The following is a 27,600-nucleotide window of genomic DNA, read 5'->3' on the forward strand; positions in this document are numbered from 1 at the left end:
AGTGAAGAAAGGTCGGGGTCAGGGAATTCTTCATTAAGGAGTTGATCCCCGAACTCTATTAGCAACGGTTCTTCTCCTTAACTCTGTGATCATTCGGCAGTGTCAGTGTGTCTCCCCCTCCAAGTGCGATATGCCCCCAGGTCGAGTGAATCACCTTCTCCTTTAATTCACCTGCAATGCATAAAATCTTGGACATACAGGTTTGGTTAACAAACAGTATCTCATTTGTTCTATCTGATTATATATTTAACTTCTATGCCTATTTTTTAGCTAGAAATTTTTAATTTTTAAATAAGTTTATTATCCAATAGGCCCCATCCTATCCTAGACCACAATGTACCCCTCCCCCGTTTGATACCTGGCTCTGGCCAGGTATCAACCTTACCTAATCTAAATAATGACTTAGTACATTATAATATAGAAACGTCCCTTTCATTCGCCGCATATCCAATTCACCCTTGGGCGTACATTCATATCTATTCTTTTCCAATTCTCTGTCAAGTGACTTATCTACTTTAAAATGTATCTGTACTGCTTATATGTGTTAACCCCCTTCTGTCCTATCTTATTTCACAGCCTACCTTGCTCATTTCCTGGTCCACCCTCCCCACTCTACTCTCAAACCTTCAAGGTCTCAACAGTGCGGGGTAGACCCATCTGTCTGCCTTTTTCTAATAATAGTCAATAACAACTATGTGTTCTTTTGCAATATTAACTAAGTGTCTCACTGTTTTGACTTTATCTATCCCAAATGGATTTAAAAATAACAACATGTCTTATAGTGTCAATCTCTAAAGTCCTTACATAACCTTAATAAACCTATCTCTATCTTCTAATGGCCAAAACAAATGCTAACCTTATGGTCAAGAGTTAGAAACTAGTATCCCAAATGACACAAATTCATTATTCTCACTACATTCCCCCGTGAGTGATCAAGTCACCGGAAAATGCAACCAAAATAGGTCAAAAAGGTTACACCTACATTCGTGTTCCATACCATATCTAGGCATACCAAAAGAACCCTTTATCTTCTCAAAGTCCCTTGCCTAAATAAAACTCAGAAAGTAAAACTCCTATTCCAATATGAGTGTATTCTTTTAAGATATCTTGTCTCTGGGAACACGGAAAACCCCCTAACCCAAACGTTTACCACAAAAACAAAACCTAATAATTATGATAATACCCTTAAATCATTCGTTTTAAATTTCCCCGATGTTTCATGTAACACAACTGTGATAAACGTGTACTGTCCCTTTAAAAACTCCCTGCCAGCCATACCAGGTTGCGAGTCGTTCATTGTTCCCCATAATGAAAACAGATCACGTTTAGAACACGTTTACTTATTGTTCGAATTCTCTGGTGTTACCTAAACAAAAACCAATAACTTTCAGCAACTTTTGAAAAGTATCTCAAAGCTATAATGTACACATTTTCCCTCTAAATGACACAACCAATTTTCTCTAGCATAATTTAATACGGCCACACCCGGTGGGGAAAGTACAAATTTTATCCCGTTCCTCCTATAATACTCAATGCTAAATTCAAAGTTGTGGTTAAATATATGGATTTGCCAATCATTATCAAATGTTAAATATACAGGTTTAGTACTTTTATCAAATAGATTAGTATAGTTCAAATAAAGATATGCGTTTACTAGCGCTCAACCTGTGTTCAGAACGCAGCAACTAGCCAATATAATACCAAAAATGACTGTCTTATTCATGCCTCTAGGCAAAACATCTAGTTACCCCAACTAAGTTTGGCAGCAAAACTATCGTATAAGTAAAATCGACTTCTCAACTTTCTCCATTCCAAAGTGTAAACTTACCATATACTTCGCTAAATTTATATCGCATGTCAGCCAATCCATAACAATAATATCATTAGTCTGTCAATTTAACCTGAATAAGTTATTAAACGTATTCTCTCTACTCCGAATTGGTTTTAAGTTTTTTCTCTGTCACCAGCACTCAAACAGGCTCCCCGTTTGCTGGGAGACCGTTGAGTGCTGCAATACTGCCATCTTCTGTCCATTCTCTGTATAGCTCTCCACCCCCAGACTATTCTAAGAGTTATGAGTGTGTGGAGGAATATCACAAATAAGGGGCCAGATATCCCTAGCCTTGACCAGGGAGGGAGAAATGTCCCTCTAACTGGGCGAGGTTCCTTTTTCAGGGGAGGCGGAGTTTGATGCCGCATCCCCTGAGTCAGGAATGTCTTCATTTGGAATCGGATTTAAGCTGTTTAAATCAGCTCTGACTTCTGTCAGTGTTCTAGAAGGGATTGGGGCTGGAGTGCAATGTGTGAGGTGGTGCCAAGGTGCGCCTGATTTACCTTTGACCTGGACTGAGTGTGAAGTAACCTCCCTCACTTCGTACGGTCCAGTCCACCTGGGTTCTAGCCACTTTCTCTTGTGGACTTTAACCCCACCCAGTCACCAATTTTTACCTTCCGTGGTGCCGGATCTCTCGTCAGCTCCCCTTCTTGGACCTTGTGAATCTGTTTGGAGAGAGCTGCAGAAAGTTCCGTCAATTATCAGACATTACAATTTGTTGTACATCAAGGGCGGGCATATGACCTCCCTCCCTTGGTGAACCAAGCATGACTACCAGTGATTATCCCATGAGGAGAGAGATGGGTGCCTGCACCTGGCGAGGCTCTCATGGCCATCAATGCCAGGGGCAGGGCTTCAACCCAAATCAACTTCAAACCTGCACATACATTTGATTGGCGCGTTTCACGAGGCTTTTGAGATTGTGGCCTGTACACTAACCCAAACTTGTGCACAATACCCAATCTTTCCTCCACCTGTCTCAGGTGTTGGTTACTGAAATGGGACCCGTTTGTCGGATCGGATTTGCCTTGGAACTCCATACCTTGGTATGAGTTCAGTCTGCAGCCACTTAATGACTGACCTGGCATCCTCACGTGCTGTTGGTATTGCCTCGACCCATTTGGAAAACCTGTCTACCATTACCAAAAGGTTATTTTTGATTAACCTGTCTAGGATGAGAGTGCCGCTAGCGGCACTCCCCCCCCACCCCCACTGAAAAACCAGTGCCGCGAAATTCAAAAACAATATTTTTTTTAAATATTTAACTTTCACACATTAAAGTCCAATACAGCTAATGAAAGACACAGATCTTGTGAATCCAGTCAACATGTCCGATTTTTAAAATGTTTTACAGGGAAGACACAATATGTAAAGATGTACATCTATTACCTAAAAATACATTAGCATAATCCACCATCTTTTATTTGTCCACCAACACCAGTAGCTATCACCAATTCGGCTAAACTAAGATATTTATAGCCCCTAACCAATAAAAAAACTCATCAGATGACAGTCTGATAACATATTTATGGTATGGGATAGGTTTTGTTAGAAAAAAGTGCATATTTCAGGTAGATGGCATAGGTTACAATTGCACCCACCGTCACAAATGGAATAGAAAAACTACTTAGAGCAACGTGTTTACCTACTTACTAATCATCAAACATTTCGTAAAAATACACAGCATACACGAATCGAAAGACACAGATCCTGTGAATACAGACAATATTTCAGATTTTCTAAGTGTCTTACAGCGAAAACACAATAAATCGTTATATTAGCATAGCACATAGCACATAGCAGCCCAGCATTGATTCTAGCCAAAGTGAGCGATAAAAGTAAACATCGCCAAAATATATTAATTTTTTCACTAACCTTCTCAGAATTCTTCAGATGACACTCCTGTAACATCATATTACACAATCCATATAGAGTTTGATCGAAAATGTTTATATTTAGCCACCAAAATCATGGTTAGACAATGTGAAATGTAGCTCAGCTGGTCAGAAAAAGTCTGTGCGCCACTTAGACAGTGATCTACTCTTATACATAAATACTCATAAACGTGACTAAAAAATATAGGGTGGACAGGGATTGATAGACAATTTAATTCTTAATACAATCGCGGAATTACATTTTTTAAATTATCCTTACTTTTCAATACAGCTTGCGCCAAGCGAAGCTACGTCAAAAAACATGGCGTCCGAAGCCACTAACACTTTTCGACAGAAACACGATTTATCATAATAAAAATGTCCTACTTTGAGCTGTTCTTCCATCGGTATCTTGGGCAAAGGATCCTTTCTTGGGTCCAATCGTCTTTTGGTGGAAAGCTGTCCTCTTGCCATGTGGAAATGCCAACTGCGTTCGGGATGAACTGGAAGCGTGCCCAGCAACTCACAGCGTTTCAGAAATAAATGTCCCAAAATCGCACTAAACGGATATAAATTGCTATAAAACGCTTTAAATTAACTACCTTATGATGTTTTTAACTCCCATAACGAGTAGAAACATGACCAGAGTAATATTACTCCCTCCACTAATGCTTGGAACAGGTGCGGGTCGGTGTCCTCTAGGCGCATGACGCAGCTCCAAAAGAATGACTAGCCTCAGCGTTTTTTAATTTATAGTGCCTGTGAACGCGCAATCGAACCCATTCAAATCGTCATCACGTAAAGACATCCAGGGGAAGACGTAAGCAGTGTCCGTATAGTCATAGCAATATCAGTGCCCTTTTAACTGACTCCAGAAAAGTGGCCAAAATTTCTGAATTCTGACTCCATGTCAGGGAAATTGCTGTAGAATGGGCTCTGTTCCACTTAGAGACAAAATTTCAACTCCTATAGAAACTATAGACTGTTTTCTATCCAATAATAATAATAATATGCATATTGTACGATCAAGAACTTTGTGGGAAGCCGTTTCAAAAAATTACACGATTAGCATAAATAGCCACAACAGCGCCCCCATCCTCAACAGGTTAATTATTATTATTATTATTTTTTTTTTTAAACAGTGCTGAACGTGAATTCTTTGCACATCAGATATGCTGCAACTCCATGGTGGGTGTGGATTTCCAATGGATGGCACATTACCAGATGAGCTGTTTTTTCCAATAGCTTTTGCCACTTCAGCCACATACCTGGAGCATGTGGTTTGTCCTACTTCAATGTGGTCCAGTTTGGAGGAGTGATACATCAACACTCTACTCTCCCCCTCTTGGTTCTGGAAAAGGATGGATTATGTAAATCCTTCTTTTTCAGAAACATCCAGATGGAACTTGTTTTTTTTTAGTCAGGTGCTGTTAAGGCTGCTGCCACTTAATGATCTGTTTTCAAGAGTGCAAAAGCCTTTGATGCTTCAGTAGTTCAGGTAAATGATGAGTGTAGGTTAGTGGTGGCCAGTTTCAGGGCCATGGGGCATATTCGTCAGACATGCCCTGGAAAGGAGGAGGTGGCTGCTGATTTGGGTCTAGATTCGGGTGGTTGTATGCGGGTTGAAGGGCCGCACGTGGTTGATACATCATTGGCCTGACTCCCCCTCTTGGTCTAGGGGCGTATCCTCGTCCCCTATTGGCCAGAAACTGGCTTTGGGCCGAGGTTATTGGGTGCGGACACTGTCGCACCATGTGCCCAGCTTGTTTACAATTATGACAGCTTCCATAAGATCCAGAGTACCTCTGGGGCTGTCCCCATGTGGGTGAATAGTTTGATTGTGGTAGTGGGTATTAGGGTTGTAGTGGTGGTTCCGACGAAGGGTATGGCTGAAGCGGGTAGGCATACGGCAGTTGGAATGGCTGCTCCTGGGGTGGGTGTATAGGTGGTCCCTGCTGGGTGAAGATGGGTAGTTGTTGTTGCTGTATCATTCGGGAAACAGTTTTTTCAATAATTTGTGAGGTTTGTTGTTGGTCTTCAGCCACCATCTGTTTCTTGGGTTTCTCCCCCTTCTGAGCCTCTTTCAGTTGCAGTTTCAAAAGTTGTACCTGTAGGGACTGGACTTGTGTTTCCGCCCCTCCCTTATCCTTGTTGTATTGGGTGATGTGGTGATGCACATGGGAGTTGAACTGAGCCTGGGGAAGTGCCATTAACCCCACAGTGCCCCTGAGATGGGTTGGGGCCGATGGGGCTGCTGTGGTGGTAGGTGGGGCGTCATTATTGTTGGACATGCCCTCTTTGGTGTCAGTTGGGGCTCCAGTGACCACCCCCATCATATCAGGTTTTCTGTAAGGGAGCGCTCTTCTGATTTCTTCAATCGCCCACGTGCCTATTTTTAGTTCTGCCTCTGCTTTCTCCCTTTGTTTTGTACCTTCCTTTTTGAATAAGTGGTTCTTATTCCTTTCAACTTCACTTTCTATCCCTTCCTTCACTACTTCCTCTAATTCTTTCTCCATAGTGAGGAGTTGCCCTTTTGATGGGGCCGCCCCACTGAGGTAACCTGCCTGCGTCCATTTTAGCCTCACTCCTTCCCACACCTTCTTAACTATTTTATACTGCATCTTTCCCCCTGCTCTATCTTTCATTCTCTGATCTAAGTATTCATTGAATTTGTGTTTGGGGACGGTGGTCGTGGCCATTTTGTCGTTAAGCTATGTCTGGCTCTATGCTATTTTGGTGCACTTAGCCCGTCACTGGCCAAAACTAGCGATGTATCTCTGGTGCCGACACAGTCTTATCTCTGGTGTCTCCCCCTTGTGCACAAAGAATTGTATTGCTTTATGTTTGGCGAATTAATTAAATACTTTCCCAAAGTATTTCGGCAATATCCTTTTGGAACAATATACTAGTATTATCAAGCGCTTCTATTTTAAATATAATAATAATTTTAGGAACTATTTTCAAAAAGTTATTATTAGTTTTCACTTTTTCGATTATTTAAATACTTTGCCAAAACATTTCAGAAATGTCTTTTTGGGACAATATATTAGTATATTCAAGCGTTTCTAGAATAAATATTTAATTAATTCTAGGACTAATTTTTCTCAAAAACTAATTAAAAAAACTAAAAACTCAAAAACAAACTAATTAATTAAATACTTTCCCAAAGTATTTCAAACGTGTCCTTTTGGGACAATATATGGTGTATCCTAGCGCTTCTAGAATAATTATCAAATGAATTCTAGTCCTTAAGTCAAACCCAGCAGCACGAGAGGGAAAAAATCAAGTCAACTTATCAGCAGAAAAATAGCTTCAGAACAGCCCACCCAGTTTGACTCGGCGGTCACTTCCAACACAGCCTCAAATTAGTAGCAGTCGGTCTCGTGTAACGTTCAATCACTCACATTGATTTGGAGAGTTTCAGGTTTAATACCTTCTACCTCGCTAACACAACTTGACAATATCACATTAGATTCTTCACGGTAACACCTAGCTGATCAATCTATTGCCCGACTATTTGAATCTAATTTTAATTTTAATTAATTTTAATTATTATTATTTTTATTTTTTTATGGGTCCTCACGGTAACACTTAGTTGATTGCCAATTGACTATATGGATCTCATCTTTATTTATGGATTCCTCACGGTAATCCCTAGCTGATATAAGCTATGGCCCGCCTATATGAATCCCCTTTATTTTTATTTTTATTTTTGTGGATTCTTCACGGTAACCCCTAGTGGTCGACTTTCACTTATGGCGTGACTATGTGAGTCCTTTTAAAGCTTATTCTTCACTGTACATCTAGTCGATCAAATATCGACTAGTGCCAGACTGTGTGAACAAGTCTTTGACCTATTATTACTTAGATATCGTAACACAATGCCTTAGATTCTAAACAATTTCACATAAATATAACAGCAATTCATACTCAGCCTCAGAAACACTGATCTTAATTTGGGTAATTGACTATAATATAATATGCAGATTTCGATTTAACCGGCTCTGCTTACCTTTTATTTGTCGAGCTCTTTGATCAGTATTCTTGAGGCGAGATGAATCACCGAATTTCTCCTGCAGCCAGGTCACCCCTCCTTCTGGAATCTTTCTCCCACTCGCCTCCTGTCTCTTGAACTTTCTATGGGCCGAATTCAAAGGTTTTAACAACCATCCTCTGCTTACCAAGTTTCTGTTAGTAAAACGTTTACTGGAGACAGGAGATCAAGTAGAGACATAGGACGAGGTGGATAATTATATAATAAGGCAGTTTATTCAGATGCAAAGATATCTTAGTAAATCGTGCAGCACGGTTCCTTCTGTCTGACTCGTATGGAATCGTCGGAAGAGGGGCCTCTAAAACAGTTCATACAGATTATATAGGCAACAAGCAAAGTAGGTTGATCTGGTAGTCTGGCCTTCCGATTGGTCGATCTGGGTCGTGGGTAGTCCTGTTCGGCCTGATGTCGACGTTTCCATTGGCCCTTCCCACAGTTCTTTGTCTTAAAGTCTCATCCTTGAGCAGAATGCATGTGCGTCTGTTTTAACAGGGGCCTATTCATGGGGGAGGGTTGAGTGTGTGGGTCTGTGGTTACTTAATAGGGTACAAAGTGTGGGGGTATAGTGGGGGATGAGTGCATGTTGTGCCAAGTATAGCTTATGTTGAGAAGTGGTTAAAACAAGCTACCAGTATCTTATACAATTTCTTACACTTATTACCATACAATATATAATTTAATAGTGGAGACATGCAAAATCGAATTTCAAATGAAAAAACACATCAATGGCATTCATTTATTAGATAAATAAAATTTAAATAAAAATCGTATGCCTCTTTTCTATTTGCAGACTTCTGATTTAAATACCAAAATAAACTTTTTCCACTGGCTAATAATTTTACAAATAAAATGATAATAAATCAATCAACCATTCAAGCCCATGCCTTGTAGCAAGAAAAAGTGCACAAAGAAAACGTTAATTATTGCACACTGATCTAATCTGATGTGCCCAAGCCAGATACCTGGCATCTCTTCTTGGATGCTAGTTCATCAATGTCTGGGCTCAGGCTCTGAGCTGAAGAAATCCTCAGTATCGAGCGAAAGGTGTTCATCAGTCAGACGTCTCCTGTGAGTTGTTTTGGTCATCTTCATCGAGGAGAAAAGTTGCTCGCATAGATAAGTGCTGCCGAACATGGAGAGCATCTGAGCAGCTTGGGTGCGGAGCTGAGGCATTGTGTCAGGGATGAACCGTGGAAACTGTGCGGCGCCCACAGCTGACAGTTGTAGCGTCTATGTTGCTATGACTACTGTCACAGAGGAGAGGGCGTTTCTGGGTCCTGTCCTGATTGGCACGTGAAAACAACAGCAGAGCATTATGGGATTCGTAGTATTAGCGGTGAATGCGCTGTATAATACCGGCGGGCCAGCTCTAGTAGTAATTTGGTATTGTCTCGCGGGCCAAATATAATTACCCCGCGGGCCAAATTTGCAACCCATGGTCTAGAGCTTCTGCTTTCAAGGAGCAGGACTCTAACCCGGAGGCTTATAAGAAATCCTGCTATGCCCTCCGACGAACCATCAAACAGGCAATGCGTCAATACAGGACTAAGATTGAATCGTCCTACACCGGTTCTGACGCTTGTCAGATGTGGCAGGGCTTGCAAACCAATACAGACTACAAAGGGAAGCACAGCCAAAAGCTGCCCAGTGACACAATCCTACCAGACGAGCTAAACTACTTCTATGCTCGCTTCGAGGCAAGCAACACTGAAACACGCATGAGAGCAGCAGCTGTTCCGGAAGATCCCGCTCTCCACAGCCGATGAGAGTAAGACCTTTTAACAGGTCAACATTCACAAGGCCAAAGGGCCAGACAGATTACCAGGACGTGTACTGCGAGCATGCGCTGACCAACTGGCAAGTGTCTTCACTGACATTTTCAACCTCTCCCTGTCCAAGTCTGTAATACCAACCATGTTTTAAGCAGACCACCATAGTCCCTGTGCCCAGGAACACTAAGGTAACCTGCCTAAATGACTACTGACCCGTAGCACTCACGTCTGTAGCCATGAAGTGCTTTGAAAGGCTGGTCATGGCTCACATCAACACCATTTTCCCAGAAACCCTAGACCCACTCCAATTTCCCTCAATGTGATCAAGACAAAGGAGATGATTGCGGACTACAGGAAAAAGAGGACTGAGCACGCCAGCATTAACATCGACGGGGCTGCAGTGGAGCTTGTTGAGAGCTTCAAGTTCCTTGGTGTCCACATCACCAACAAACTAACATGGTCCAAGTACACCAAGAAAGTCGTGAAGAGGGCACAATAAAACCTATTCCCCCTCAGGAGACTGAAAAGATTTGGCATGGGTCCTCAGATCCTCCAAATGTACTACAGCTGCACCATCGAAAGCATCCTGACTGGTTGCATCACTGCCTGGTATGGCAACTGCTCGGCCTCCAAACGCAAGGCACTACAGAGGGTAATGCGTACGGCCCAGTACATCATGGGGCCCAGCTTCCTGCCATCCAGGACCTCTATACCAGGTGATGTCAGAGGAAGGCCCTAAAAATTGTCAAAGACTACAACCACCCAGTCATAGACTGTTCTCTCTGCTACCGCACGGCAAGCGGTACCGGAATGCTAAGTCTAGGTCCAAGAGGCTTCTAAACAGCTTTTACCCCCAAGCCATAAGACTCCTGAACATCTAATAAAATGGCTACCCAGACTATTTGCATTGCTCCCCACACTTTTACATCGCTGCTACTCCCTGTTGTTATCATCTATGCATAGTCACTTTAGTAACTCTACCTACATGTACATATTACCTCAATTACCTCGACTAACCGGTGCACCCGCACATTGACTCTGTACAGGTACCCCCCTGTATATTGTCTGCATTTGTAATTGTACTTCTGCTCTTTAATTACTTGTTACTTTTGTTTCTTATTCATATTTTGAGTAAGCATTTCACTGTAAGGTGAAATGTATTCGGCGCATGTGACTGACTATGATTTGATTTCATTTGATGACTATGATTTTTACATTGTTTGCAAACTGATATGTGACACGTATTAATGCCAAAATAACATGCAAAACAGGCAAGCCCAAAATTGTATTTGATATTTTTTTTTTTAATTGACGGGTCGCCACTGGCTGAAGGTTAGCTGCGGGTTAGCAATAGGTTAGCTGTAGGTTAACTGTAGCGAAATGTCGTCTATTCTCGGATGCTATTTACGTGAAATCAAAGAAAATGAATTGGCCATAAAAAAAGAGGACGCTCTTTGCTGTGCACCTCATAGCTGATTGTTTAGCTGAAGGTGTCCTGTGACACTGTGCTAAGTGACAATTTTCTCTGTTGTGGTATTTTCTTACTGTGCATATTTGGCGCGTGGTTAAACTGCTGACACAAACACGAACAGTTATCTAACCTCGGAGGCTTGCATCAGTGTAGAGTTTTTGTTTTATTAATGAAACTTTTGCTTCTCTTTCAACAGGAGTATAGCCTACTTGGCGGACTCCATTCACTATTTAAGTGCATAGATGTTATGTATTTTTTTCCCATGCCCCTGTTCCGAGACAGTTGCATGATAATGGTTCATTCTAAATCAAAAATAATTTCACACATATTATTAAGTATATGAAAGACAACATTAAATTAAGAATAGTCTGATGGGTGACAATATTAGCCTATCACTTGTGAATGATATAAACTCTAAAAATAAATGTCCCTTTTTCAGGACCCTGTCTTTCAAAGATAATTCATAAAAATACAAATAACTTCACAGATCTTCATTGTAAAGGGTTTAAACACTGTTTCCCATGCTTGTTCAATGAACCATAAACAATTAATGAACATGCACCTGTGACATACGGTAAGCAATTAAGGTCACAGTTATGAAAACTTAGGACACTAAAGAGGCCTTTCTACTGACTCTGAAAAACACTCAAAGGAAGATGCCCAGGGTCCCTGCTCATCTGTGTGAACATGCCTTAGGCATCACACAAATTATCAATGAACCTACCAGGCACAACTCCAAATCTGTAAACACGGGAACCCTCATAGATGTCATCCTAACTAACTCGCCCTCCAAATACACCTCTGCTGTTTTCAATCAAGATCTCAGCGATCACTGCCTCATTGCCTGCATCCGTAATGGGTCTGCGACCAAACAACCACCCCTCATCCCTGTCAAACGCTCCCCAAAACACTTCTGAGAGCAGGCCTTTCTAATCGACCTGGCCGGGGTATCTTGGAATGACATTGACCTCATCCCATCAGTAGATGATGCCTGGCTATTCTTTAAAAGTGCCTTCCTCGCCATCTTAAATAAGCATGCCCCATTCAAAAAAATGTAGAACTAGGAATAGATATAGTCCTTGGTTTACTCCAGACCTGTCTGCCCTTGACCAGCACAAAAACATCCTGTGGCGTTCTGCATTAGCATCAAATAGCCCCCGTGATATGCAACTTTTCAGGGATGTTAGGAGCCAAAGATACACAGGCAGTTAGGAAAGCTACGGCTAGCTTTTTCAAACAGAAATGTGCATCCTGTAGTACTAACTCAAAGTTCTGGGACACTGTAAAGTCCATGGAGAATAAGAGCACCTCCTCCCAGCTGCCCACTGCTCTGAGGCTAGGAAACACTGTCACCACCGATAAATCCACTATAATTGAGAATTTCAAAAAGCATTTCTCTACGGCTAGCCATGCTTTCCACCTGGCTACCCCAGTCAACTGCCCGGCACCCTCCACAGCAACCCGCCAAAGCCTCCACCATTTCTCCTTTACCCAAATCCAGATAGCTGAAGTTCTGAAAGAGCTGCAAAATCTGGACCCCTACAAATCAGCCGGGCTAGACAATCTGGACCCTCTCTTTCTAAGATTATCTGCCGAAATTGTTGCAACCCCTATTACTAGCCTGTTCAACCTCTTTCGTATCGTCTGAGATTCCCAAAGATTGGAAAGCTGCCGCAGTCATCCCCCTCTTCAAAGAGGGTGACACTCTAGACCCAAACTGCTATAGACCTATATCTATCCTACCCTGTCTTTCTAAGGTCTTCGAAAGCCAAGTTAACAAACAGATTACCGACCATTTCGAATCCCACCGTACCTTCCCCGCTATGCAATCTTGTTTCAGAGCTGGTCATGGGTGCACCTCAGCCACGTTCAAGGTCCTAAACGACATCATAACCGCCATCGATAAGAGACATTACTGTGCAGCCGTATTCACCGACCTGGCCAAGGCTTTCAACTCTGTCAATCACCACATTCTTATTGGCAGACTCGACAGCCTTGGTTTCTCAAATGATTGCCTCGCCTGGTTTACCAACTACTTCTCTGGTAGAGTTCAGTGTGTCAAATCGGTGTGCCTGTTGTCCGGACCTCTGGCAGTCTCTATGGGGGTGCCACAGAGTTCAATCCTCGGGCCGACTCTCCTCTCTGTATACGTCAATGATGTTGCTCTTGCTGCTGGTGATTCTCTGATACACCTCTACGCAGATGACACCATTCTGTATACTTCTGGCCCCTCTTTGGACACTGTTAACCTCTAACGAGCCTCTACCCCGGGTCCGGGATCACCCCCCATCCCCCCACACACTGATTAGCATAGCTAGCATAGCTTCACAAGTAGATAGTAGCATCTAAATATCATTAAATCACAAGTCCAAGACACCAGATGAAAGATACAGATCTTGTGAATAAAGCCACCATTTCAGATTTTTAAAATGTTTTACAGGGAAGACAAAATATGTAAATCTATTAGCTAAACACGTTAGCAAAATACACAATTTCTTTGTCCACCATTTTTTCTCTCCACCAGTAGCTATCACCAATTCGGCTAAACTAAGATATTGATAGCCAATAACCTATAAAAAACCTCATCAGATGACAGTCTGATAACATATTTATGGTATAGGATAGGTTTTGTTAGAAAAAAGTGCATATTTCAGGTAGAAATCACAGTTTACAATTGCACCGACCATCACAAGACGACTAGAATTACTATAGAGAGCAACGTGTATGACCAATTTACTCTTAATAAAACATTTCATAAGAATAGACAAAGCATAGCAATGGAAAGACCCAGATCTTGTGATTCCAGACAATATTTCAGATTTTCTAAGCGTTTTACAGCGAAAACACAATAAATCGATAAGTTAGCATACCACATGTGAAAACGTTACCAGAGCATCGATTCCAGCCAAAGAGCACTATAACGTAATCACCGCCAAAATATATTAATTTTTTCACTAACCTTCTCAGAATTCTTCCGATGACACTCCTGTAACATCATTTTACAACATACATATACAGTTTGTTCGAAAAGGTGCATATTTAGCCATACAAAACCGTGGTTACACAATGAAAATACTAGGAAATCAAGCCTCAAAATGTCTGACGTCATCTTTCAGAGTGATCTAGTTTAATTGAAAGCTAATCATATACTTGACTAAAAAATACAGGGTTGACAGGAATCGAAAGACAAATTAGTTCTTAATGCAACCGCTGACTTACATTTTTTAAATTATCCTTACTTTTCAATACAGGGTTCGCCAAGTGACGCGATAACAAACAAAATGGCGAAATATGCGTTTAAAATATTTCGACAGAACAACGATTTATCATATTAAATATTGCTTACTTTGAGCTGTTCTTCCATCAGATTCTTGGGCAATGTATCCTTTCTATGTTGTAATCTTCTTTTGGTCGATAGATGTCCTCTGTCCTTCGAAATGTCCACTAACAACGACCGAGACCCCGAAACGTTCCCAAAGCTAGAAAGTGCACGACAAATAAATTCCTCAGAATCGCACTAAACGGATATAAATTGCTATAAAACGGTTCAAATTAACTACATTATGATGTTTTTAACAACTATAACGAGTAAAAACATGACCAGAGAAATATTGCTGGTTAGACAACGATTTGGAATGAGGCAAGTCCGATGTCCTTCACGCTTCAGGCGCGCGACGAGAAAGGGAGGTACCTCTACGTTTTGTTCTTTTATAGTGGCTGTGATTGTGCAATCGATTCCATTCAAAACGTGATGACGTACAGACACCCAGAGGAAGACGTAGGCAGTGTCGGTTTCTTCATAGCATTCACTGTCACCTTAAAAACAGACTCCAGATCAGGGGTAAAAATTTCTGAAATCTGACCCCTGTCATGAAAAGTGCTGTAGATATAGTTCTGTACCACTCAGAGACAAAATTCCAACGGCTATAGAAACTAGAAAGTGTTTTCTATCCAATAATAACAATAATATGCATATTGTACGATCAAGAATTTAGCACGAGGCAGTTTAATTTGGAGACCCAAATATGCTAATGCGGAACAGCACCCCCTATAGTTCCAAGAAGTTAACTAACCTCCAGACGAGCTTCAATGCCATACAACTCTCCTTCCGTGGCCTCCAACTGCTCTTAAAATGCAAGTCAAACTAAATGCATGCTATTCAACTGATCACTGCGTGCACCTGCTCGCCCGTCCAGCATCACTACTCTGGACGGCTCTGACTTAGAATACGTGGACAACTACAAATACCTAGGTGTCTGGTTAGACTGTAAACTCTCCTTCCAGACTCACATTAAGCATCTCCAATCCAAAATTAAATCTAGATTTGGCTTCCTATATCGCAACAAAGCATCCTTCACTCATGCTGCCAAACATACCCTCGTAAAACATCCTACCGATCCTCGACTTCGGTGATGTCATCTATAAAATAGCCTCCAACACTCTACTCAACAAACTGGATGCAGTCTATCACAGTGCCATCCGTTTTGTCACCAAAGCCCCATACACTACCCACCATTGCGACCTGTACGCTCTCGTTGGTTGGCCCTCGCTTCATACTCGTCGCCAAACCCACTGGCTACAGGTTATCTACAAGTCTCTGCTAGGTAAAGCCTCGCCTTTTCTCAGCTCACTGGTCACCATAGCAGCACGCGCTCCAGCAGGTATGTCTCACTTGTCACCCCCAAAGCCAATTCCTCCTTTGGTCGTCTTTCCTTCCAGTTCTCTGCTGCCAATGACTGGAAGGAACTGCAAAAATCTCTGAAGTTGGAGACTCATATCTCCCTCACTAGCGCCAAATTCAAACAGAAATCTCATAACTAAAATTCCTCAAACATACAAGTATTTTACACCATTTTAAAGATACACTTGTTGTTAATCCCACCACCGTGTCCGATTTCAAAAAGGCTTTACGACGAAAGGACACCATCGGATTATGTTAGGTCAGTACCTAGTCACAGAAAAACAGCCATTTTTCCAGCCAAAGAGAGGAGTCACAAAAAGCAGAAATAGAGATCAAATTAATCACTAACCTTTTATGGTCTTCATCAGATGACACTCATAGGACTTCATGTTACACAATATATGTATGTTTTGTTCGATAAAGTTCATATTTATATCCAAAAATCTTAGTTTACATTGCCGCGTTATGTTGAGTAATGTTTTGCCTCCAAAACATCCGGTGATTTTGCAGAGAGCCACGTCAATTTACAGAAATACTCATAATTAACATAGATTAAAGATACAAGTGTTTTACATGGAACTTTAGATCAACTTCTCCTTAATGCAACCGTTGTGTAAGATTTCAAAAAAACTTTACGGAAAAAGCACACCATGCAATAATCTGAGTACGGCGCTCAGACACAAAAAACAAGCCATACAGGTACCCGCCATGTTGTGGAGTCAACAGAAGTCAGAAATAGCATTATAAATATTCACTTACCTTTGATCTTCATCGGAATGCACTCCCAGGAATCCCAGTTCCACAATAAATGTTTGTTTTGTTCGTTAAAGTCCATAATTTATGTCCAAATACCTCCTTTTTGTTTGCACGTTTAGTTCCAAAATCAAAATTCATGACGCGCAGGCCAGATGAAGTCAAAAATTCCATTACAGTTCGTAGAAACATGTCAAACGATGTATAGAATCAATCTTTAGGATGTTTTTAACATAAATCTTCAATATTGTTTCAACCGGAGAATTCCTTTGTCTGTAGAAATGCGATGGAACGCAGCTACCTCTCACGGGGGTGCGCCTGAGTGAGCTCGTGTCACTCTGCCAGAGCCCTGACTCAATCAGCTCTTATTCCCTTATCCTTCACAGTAGAAGCATCAAACAAGGTTATAAAGACTGCTGACATCTAGTGGAAGCCTTAGGAAGTGCAATATGACCCCATAGACACTGTATATTGGATAGGCAAACCTACAAACCTCAGATTTCCCACTTCCTGGTTGGATTTTTTCTCAGGTTTTTGCCTGCCATGTGAGTTCTGTTTTACTCACAGACATCATTCAAACAGTTTTAGAAACTTCAGAGTGTTTTCTATCCAAATCTACTAATAATATGCATATCTTAGCTTCTGGGCCTGAGTAGCAGGCAGTTTACTCTGGGCACCTTATTCATCCAAGCTACTCAATACTGCCCCCAGCCATAAGAAGTTAATAAATGCTGACAAAACTACAAAACAACCAAAATGTACAAAATAACAAAGTGGGTACAAAACCCGTCGCACACCAACACTAAATAGCACATCACATACAATCAAAACAATCTCCGACAAGGACATGAGGGGAAACAGAGGGTTAAATACACAACATGTAATTGATGGGATTGGAACCAGGTGTGAAGGAAGACAAGACAAAACCAATGGAAAATGAAAAATGGATCAGTGATGGCTAGAAGGTCGGTGACGTCGACCGCCGAACACCGCCCGACCATGGAGAGGGACCGACTTCGGCGGAAGTCGTGACACCAAGGGCACAATGACCAATTTGGCAGCAAAAGGAATGGATTTTTTTAGGGGGCATTATGGACACACAAGGGGGATGCCACCGAGAAATTCAAGGCCTCGTGAGAATATTATCAAGTGCTTGTCAAATTGTGAATGAGATACTGATGAAGTGTGTGCAGCCTGCATAAGAAACAAATCAGAGCTCGTGCCTTTCATACGACTTTTATCAAATCCTCTTCAGTCGCATCATTTAGCCTTAAAATGTATAAATATCTAAACATATAGCCCAGTGTTCGTATCACAACTAAAGTTGTATATATAACCTGTTTTTGTTAACCACTCAACACAGGATATCCACATGTGTGCACTTCCTTGGAAAACACTTCATACTATAAAATAATACAAAATAATGCCATGGAATTCTAGGGTAATCTTTTCTGCTAAATGAGCTATCGTAGCCCACAGCCATATGGCATAGCCAGATCAGGGCCTAACATAAGGACAACTCAGAGTATGCTATTCTGTTCTTCTGAAATAGACTACATTTTCTTAGACTACATTTTCTTCATGTTTCTTTAGACCTGTGTATAATAAATGATGGATTTATTGTGACGGTGTAGGCTATATTTATTCTACTTTTTAAAATGTAGATGTTCCAAAGGTCTGCATCAGTGGCTTCTAGGCGATGCATCACTAAATACAGTGCATTCGGAAAGTATTCAAATCCCTTGACTTTTTCCACTTTGTCACTACAGCCTTATTACGTTACAGTTTTTTCCTCATCAATCTACACACAATACCTCATAATGCCAAAGCAGAAGCAGGTTTAGAAATGTTTGCTAATATATATTTTAAAAAATAAACTAAAATGTTACATTTATATACACTACCGTTCAATGCTGATGTTGAGACTGGTGTTTTGCAGGTACAATTTAATGAAGCGGCCAGTTGAGGATTTGTGAGGCGTCACTGTAGGGATGGTGCCAGGTTTCCTCCAGACGCTTGGTATTCAGGCCAAACAGTTCAATCTTGGTTTCATTGGACCAGACAATCTGGTTTCTCATGGTCTGAGAGTCCTTTAGCTGCCTTTTGGCAAACTCTAAGCGGGCTGCCATGTGCATTTTACTGAGGAGTGTCTTCCAACTGGCCACTCTACCATAAAGGCCTAGTGGAGTGCTGCAGAGATGGTTGCAGAGATGGTTGTCCTCCTGGAAGGTTCTCCCATCTCCACAGAGGAATGCTGGAGCTCTGTCAGAGTGACCATCGGGTTCTTGGTCACCTCCCTGACCAAGGCCCTTCTCCCCCGATTGCTCAGTTTGGCCGAGCAGCCAGCTTTAAGAAGAGTCTTGGTGGTTCCAAACTTCCATTTAACTATGATGGAGGCCACTGTGTTTTGGGGAACCTTCAATGCTGCACAAAGTTTTTGGTACCCTTCCCCAGATCTTTACCTCGACACAATCCTGTCTCGGAGATCTACAGACAATTCCTTCGACCTCATGGCTTGGTTTTTGCTCTGACATGCACTGTCAACTGTGGGATATTATATAGACAGATGTGTGCCTTTTCAAATAATGTCCAATCAATTGAATTTACCACAGGTGGACTCCAATCAAGTTGCAGAAACATCTCAAGGATGATCAATGTAAACAGGATGCACCTGAGCTCAATTTCGAGTCTCATAGCAAAGGCTCTGAATATTTACGGTATTTCTGTTTTTTTTGTACATTTGCTAACTTTTCTAAAAACCTGTATTCACTTTGTCATTATGGGGTATTGTGTGTAGATTGATGAGGAAAATGTTTTATTTAATCCATTTTAGAATAAGGCTGTAACGTAACAAAATGTGGAGAAGTGAAGGGGTCTGAATACATTCTGAATGCACTGTATGTCACGGGTAAGCGTATCCGAGCATACGTGCCCTATCCGAGCATAGACGATGATGTGCTAGGTTAGCTGTAGGTTAGCTATAGGTTAATAGAATACAGTTTGATACTCTTATGTCTATTGGATGGCATATTCTCGCTGGCTTTCATTTTGAACAGATGTGTAAATCAACACTCAGACTGAATTGAGGTGTTTGTACATATGATTGTAGGGTTGTAGTTATAGAGAATTAAACTACATGTTAATATGGTATTCCAGTTTGATTGACAGCTGTATTGATGTCTCTGTTTGTCCTTCCTCAGGGATCATCTCTACGTTCCTCCATGTCCACCCGTTTGGAGCCAGCATCGAATACATCTTCTCTTACCTACAGCAGCTGGGCACCAAGGTACTGCTGGCACACACACACATACTGACACACCCACCTTGATTCCTTTCTAAACATAGCAATGTGAATACAAAGAGGACTCGGACCACAAAATAGCTGAAGTGAACTCGCAAAATTAGGTTTTACTCATAAGTACACAAAAAAAGTTTGTTCTATCAGTTAAACAATAAATATGAATTATAATTGTACGTGACATACTCAGTATACAAGAAAAACTCTGTTTGATTGTGTGTGTGTGTGTGTGTGTGTGTGTGTGTGTGTGTGTGTGTGTGTGTGTGTGTGTGTGTGTGTGTGTGTGTGTGTGTGTGTGTGTGTGTGTGTGTGTGTGTGTGTGTGTGTGTGTGTGTGTGTGTGTGTGTGTGTGTGTGTGCGTGTGTGCGTGTGTGTGTGAGAAAGTTAGGCTACATGGAGGGGATTATTGGGTAGTCAGGCTGACCCCTAGTGTTCGCTTGAAGTTATTTAGGGATGATGAGGTTTTGGCAATGTGAAGATAAGAATTCCAGAGTATGGTACCTCTGTATCTGAAAGAGAATTGACTACGTGAGGTGCGGCAATGGGGAGGGTGAAGGTTATCGCAGTGTCTTATGTTAAATAGATGGATTTCAGAATTAACCTGGAAGAATCCATTGAAGGGTTTAGATAAACTGTCTGACTATGAGTATTTGTAGATGAAAGTGCGTAATTGGCGTACATTAATGTCGTAAATAGACAAGAAATTGAGTTTCTTAAACAAAGGTGTAGATGGAGCCAGGTAATGAGAAGTGGTGGCTAGTCTTGCTGTATGATGAGTCATTTGTGTAGGTAGGAGCCCTATATACTGGCCCAGACAATATTATAGTTAATGAGATATGGATAAATTAAGCTATAGTAAAGAGTTAGGAAGCAAGCCTGATGAACCAAACCACTAAATTTATGACAAATTGTTCCAGGATAACTTTTCATCAACTAGAACTTGGGGGAAGCTAGTGGATGTGACTTGTTCCATTTCATTCCCACCAATTTAGATTATGGCTCTTTTTTATTTTATTTTTTACAATATTTCTTATTCTTACTAGTGAATACAATAAAGTTATATTTTTTAACATTTAAAGATAATTTGTTTATCTGACACCATTCCAAAGATGTGGCCATACCTGAGTTGGCTTCATTAATTAGTGAATCAAAATTCTTGTGCGATAAAATCAAATTGGTGTCATCAGCAAAGAGAAGGGGAAGTATGGTAGAAGACATAGCAGCAAGGTCATTGGTATAAATTAGGAATAACAAAGGTCCAATTATAGAACCTTGTGGCACACCGCAGGATGACTTGACCCTGGTAGATACACAGCCATTTGCATAAACACATTGTTCTCTATCATAAACATAATTATATAATAAATAATATATATAATCATGGAAACCGTAATAATACAATTTAGAGAGTCATATTTCATGATCAACCATGTCAAACGCTTTGGATAAATCTAAAAAGATTCCAAGAGCGTATTCATTGTTGTTAAGGGCTGTAAAGCTTCTATCCACAAGTTGCAAAAGAGACATATCTGTGGAGTAGGTTTTACGAAAACCTTATTGGTGCTCATATAGAATACAGTGTTGATTTAAATGTTTCAACATTCTCTTATCCTGTCTAGCCCCAGCGTTCCGCTAGCGGAACTCCTCCCACATTCCACTGAAAAGGCAGAGCGCGAAATTCAAAAAATATTTTTGAGAAATATTTAACTTTCACACATTAACAAGTCCAATACAGCAAATTAAAGATACACATCTTGTGAATCCAGTCAACATGTCCGATTTTTAAAATGTTTTACAGCGAAAACACCACATATATTTATGTTAGCTCACCACCAAATACAAAAAAGCACAGACATTTTTCACAGCACAGGTAGCATGCACGAAACCAACCAAACTAACCAAGAACCAACCAAACTAACCAAGAAACAACTTCATCAGATGACAGTCCTATAACATGTTACACAATAAATCTATGTTTTGTTCGAAAAATTTGCATATTTGAGGTATAAATCAGTTTTACATTGCAGCTACCATCACAGCTACCATCAAAAATAGCACCGAAGCAGCCAGAGTAATTATAGAGACCAACGTGAAATACCTAAATACTCATCATAAAACATTTCTGAAAAATACATGGTGTACAGCAAATTAAAAACAAACATCTTGTGAATCCAGCCAATATTTCCGATTTTTTAAGTGTTTTACAGCGAAAACACAATATAGCATTATATTAGCTTACTACAATAGCCTACCACACAACCGCATTCATTCATCAAGGCACGTTAGCGATAGCAATAGGCACGTTAGCGATAGCGAATAAACCAGCAAAATATATTAATTTTCACTAACCTTCATAAACCTTCATCAGATGACAGTCCTATAACATCATATTACACAATACATATATGGTTTGTTCGAAAATGTGCATATTTAGAGCTGAAATCCGTGGTTACACATTCTGAAAACTTAGCATATTTTTCCCAGAATGTTCGGATATTTTTCTGACACTCACCTATTCTGACCAAATAACTATTCATAATCTTTACTAAAAAATACATGTTGTATAGGAAATGATAGATACACTAGTTCTTAATGCAATCGCCGTGTTAGAATTCTAAAAAGAACTTCATTACGATATGCAGCTTACGTTATTGCGAGAGAGCCCCCAAAATCTGGGCGCTAACTAAAAGTAAACATGTTCGACAGATATATGAAATACCATCATAAATGGGTCATACTTTTTGATGATCTTCCATCAGAATGTTGTACAAGGGGTCCTTTGTCCAGAACAATCGTTGTTTGGTTTTAGAATGGCATTTTTCCTTCTCGAATGAGCAAGCAAAACTAGCTAAGTGGCGCTAAGCTGTCCATCGTCACCAAACGCAAAGAACGCAACACGTCTAAACTCCCGGAAAAAATTTAATAATCTAATAAAACTATATTGAAAAAACGTACTTCACGATGATATTATTACATTTATCAAATAAAATCAAAGCCGGAGATATAACACGTCTATAACGAATGCTTTTCAGATGCCAATACTGGTGACCTTTATGCGCTTCCTGAACAAAGGAATTCTGGGGTCATGTCATTCCAAGCTGTCTCTTTTCACCATAGAAAGAGCTAGAGACCCCATTTCACCTCTCACAGCCTATTGACATCTAGTGGAAGGCGTATGAAGTGCATGTATACTAATAGAATTCAAGCAAACGATTAGGGAGGCCCTGAAACAGAGCCTGGATTTCAGATTTTTCACTTTCTGACAGGAAGTTTGCTGCAAAATGAGTTCTGTTTTACTCACAGATATAATTCAAACGGTTTTAGAAACTTGAGAGTGTTTTCTATCCAATAGTAATAATAATATGCATATTGTACGAGCAAGAATAGAGTACGAGGCCGTTTAAATTGGGCACGATTTTCCCCCAAAGTGTAAATAGCGCCCTCTATCCTCAACAGGTTTTAACCACCATTTTTCTAGGATTTTAGAAAAACATGGTAGTGCAGATATTGGCCGATAATTTGTTAAAGATCCCAGATTTATAGAGGGGTATAACTTTGGCAATTTTCGAATCTTCAGGAACAATACCAGTTTGCATAGATGAAGATATACGTTAGAGGCTCAGTAATCGAGGAAGACACTGGTTTCACCAAAGAGGCACCAATCTCATCATGACCTGCTGCTGATATCTTTAAATGACCAATTACCTCACTCACCTCCATTACATCAGGAGGATCAAACTGAAGCATCTTATAGCGCTCACAATTACATTTGTTAAATATTCTACATTTAATGCTACTAATCATTCCCATCTGTTTATTTCTGCCAACGAGATGTGGGGAATTGGAAAGTGGTCAGAAATGTCAGTATAAAGTATATTTGTATTAGCCACATTATTCAAAGAATGTTAAAAAAATATATTAATAAGGGTAGCAGATGAACTGGTCACTCCTGTGGACCTATAAATGAGGGTATATAGTAGAGGTCGACCGATTATGATTTTTCAACGCCGATACCGATTATTGGAGGACCCAAAAAGCCGATACCGATTTTTATATATATATTTGTAATAATGACAATTACATCAATACTGAATGAACACTTTTATTTTAACTTAATATAATACATCAATAAAATCAAATTAGTCTCAAATAAATAATGAAACATGTTCAATTAGGTTTAAATAATGCAAAAAAAAAGTTGGAGAAGAAAGTAAAAGTGCAATATTTGCCATGTAAAAAAGCTAATGTTTAAGTTCCTTGCTCAGAACATGAGAACATATCAAAGCTGGTGGTTCCTTTTAACATGAGTCTTCAATATTCCCAGGTAAGAAGCTTTAGGTTGTAGTTATTATAGGAATTATAGGACTATTTCTCTCTATACCATTTTGTATTCCATATACCTTTGACTATTGAATGTTCTTATAGGCACTATAGTATTGCCAGCCGAATCTCGTGAGATGATAGGCTTGAAGTCATGCACAGCGAAGAGCTGCTGGCAAATGCAGGAAAGTGCTGTTTGAATGAATGCTTACGAGCCTGCTGCTGCTTACCACCACTCAGTCAGATTGCTCTATCAAATATCAAATCATAGACTTAAATATAATATAATAACACAGAAATACGAGCCTTAGGTCATTAATATGGTTAAATCCGGAACCTATCATTTTCAAAAACAAAACGTTTATTCTTTCAGTGAAATACAGAACCGTTCCTTATTTTATCTAACGGGTGCCATCCCTAAGTCTAAATATTGCTGTTACATTGCACAACCTTCAATGTTATGTCATAATTATGTACAATTCTGGCAAATGAATTACGGTCTTTGTTAGGAAGAAATGGTCTTCACACAGTTCGCAACGAGCCAGGCAGTCCAAACTGCTGCATATACCCTGACTCTGCTTGCATAGAACGCAAGAGAAGTGACACAATTTCATTAGTTAAAATAAATTAATGTTAGCAGGCAATATTAACTAAATATGCAGGTTTAAAAATATATACTTGTGTATTGATTTTAAGAAAGGCATTGATTTTTATGGTTAGGTACACATTGGTGCAACGACAGTGCTTTTTTTGTGAATGCGCTTGTTAAATCATCACCAGTTTGGCGAAGTAGGCTGTGAATCGATGATAAATTAACAGGCACCGCATCAATTATATGCAATGCAGGACAAGCTAGATAAACTAGTAATATCAACCATGTGTAGTTAACTAGTGATTATGTTAAGATTGATTGTTTTCTATAAGATACGTTTAATGCTAGCTAGCAACTTACCTTGGCTCCTTGCTGCACTCGCGTTGTCACGCGGAATGACGCTGGAGAGACGAAGCAGGTACGGGGAGTAAAACATTTAATTATGACGAACAGAGACGAGGCAGGAACAGCGTCAGAAACAAATTAAAAAGACAAAAACAATACAATGCAGCAGCGGGGAACAGAGCTGGAGAACTGACAAATATAGGGGAGGAAATAACAGGTGATAAGTGAGTCCAGGTGAGTCCAATAACGCTGAAGCGAGTGACGAGGGAGGACAGGTGTGAGTGATGATGGCAGGAGCGTGTGATGCAGGGAAACTGGCGCCCTCAAGCGCCAGGGGAAGGGAAGAGCGGGAACAGACGTGACACGCGTAACAGGTAGTCAGCCTGCCACACAGTCTCCTCGTGGAGTGCAATGGACACCGATTATGGCCGATTACAACAACGATGATTACCGATTGTTAAGAAAACTTGAAATCGGCCCTAATTTATCGGCTATTCCGATTATTCGGTCAACCTCTAGTATATAGATAGCTGGAGTATAAAGTATTACAAAAATCTGAGGTCAGTGAGTGGTTCTCACTTTTAAATAAATTGTAATCACCCAATAGAAAACAAATTTTTATCTTCATTATTAATAAAATCCAAGGTTGATGCAAGGATATCAAGGAAACTGCCAATGTCAGAATCGGGGGGTCAATAGATGCATCCAATTACCACTTTTTCCACCCCAAAAATTACAGGAGGGATTTATATGAAAAGAGATTCAACATCAATGTTATCAGATGTAAGTGAAAGTTCCTCTCTAACAAATAATTTATCAACAAAAATGGACACTCCTCCTCCCACTTGATGGTTTACAGTGGTGAACAGCATTATAAAGACAAGGAGACATGTCATAAAGCATGGTTGTCTCTTCAGTCAACCATGATTCTGAAAGGGCAACAACGGAAAACTCATGACTGAGAGAAGACAGATAATGAACAAGGTGGTCCTGATTTTTAGGAAGACTGCGAACGTTCAAATGAAAGGTAGAAAATAAGCTTGGAATTAGATAAACTGCTACAGTATAGAGATGAGATACTTATTTCTGGAAAATGTCAGGAAATTTGAATCTGGAGAAACACAATCATTATATTGATCATTCGCTTCATTAATATCTAATGGGTTGAAGAGCACGTTATCAGGGTTGCTATCCTGCCCAACTAGGAGAGATACAGTCAGAATCACCCAGAGAGTGGAACGTAAACATAGAAGTGCATGCCTCACATGTCCAATACAACCATACACTGTGTTAGTTTTATCAATAGGGGTGAACTTCCTATAGAATGCACATTGACACAGTCCACATAAGACCACTGAAGACTTCAGAGGGTTATGACATTTAGAGCAATGTGTGTTTTTGGTCATGAGGTTAGAGTTGGGTCCTCATTCAAAGGCTAGAGCAGTGTAAATACAAAGAGAACTGAGTTATTTTGCTTTTTTTACCCCAGAGTTCACTTTAAAGAGGCCTGAGATTGGTTATTTTTATGAGGGCTAGGTATGAAAACACCCTTACAATACATTATCACACACTCAACCAGCTGAGCAATAGAGGCATCCTGGCACCTTGCTGCAAATCGCACACACACACACACACACACACACACACACACACACACACACACACACACACACACACACACACACACACACACACACACACACACACACACACACACACACACACACACACACACACACACACACACACACACACACACACACACCACACACACCACACACACACACACACGCACACACACACACACACAGCAAGCTGTCCTTTCTCCTCGCTCCAACACACACACCATGTCACGGATTAAGCATCCCCACTGGGTTGACATATGGGCCTGATGTATGCCAGAGCCCCACTGCGCAGTTTGAGCCTCCTGGCTCAGTCAGCCTTGAATCCCCTAGTGCGGGCAGAGTCCCATGGTGCAGCCAAAGTCTTCTTGTGCAGTCTCATCAAATTTCAGGCCCTTGATGCAGGCTCCGCTTCAGGTTTGAGTTGGGGTTGATGCTAAGCCATTAACTTTCCTCTCCTCTCACCCCCTCCAGATACAGTGTATGCTATTTCCTTGTATCTCCCATAGCTCCAGTACTGTAGACATAAGGAAAGGATATCTCTCTGTATCTCCCAGTGCTTCAGTACTATATACATGAATATAGGATATACAGTTGGAAGTTTACAAATACATTTAACTCAGTTTTCACAATTCCTGAAATGTTATCCTCTTCTTAGCTCAGTTAGGATCACCACTTTATTTTAAGAATGTGAAATGTCAGAATAATAGCCGAGAGAATGATTTATTTCAGCTTTTATTTCTTTCATCACATTCCCAGTGGGTCAGAAGTTTACATACACTCAATTAGTATTTGGTAGCATTGCCTTTCAATTCTTTAACTTGGGTCAAACATTTCGGGTAGCCTTCCACAAGCTTCCCACAATAAGTTGGGTGAATAAGTTGGCCCATTCCTCCTGACAGAGCTGGTGTAACTGAGTTAGGTTTGTAGGCCTCCTTGCTCATACAGGCTTTTTCAGTTCTGACCACAAATGTTCTATAGGAT

The 27,600-nt window shown here is 40.5% G+C and overlaps 1 pseudogene; it reads left to right on the forward strand.

Moving 5' to 3' along the window:
* Positions 1-27,600, forward strand: part of LOC139574526 (ecto-NOX disulfide-thiol exchanger 2-like) — a 395,743-nt pseudogene that overhangs the window by 362,558 nt on the left and 5,585 nt on the right.

This window comes from Salvelinus alpinus, chromosome 4 (assembly GCF_045679555.1).
Source record: "Salvelinus alpinus chromosome 4, SLU_Salpinus.1, whole genome shotgun sequence".
Classification (NCBI taxonomy): Eukaryota; Metazoa; Chordata; class Actinopteri; order Salmoniformes; family Salmonidae; genus Salvelinus; species Salvelinus alpinus.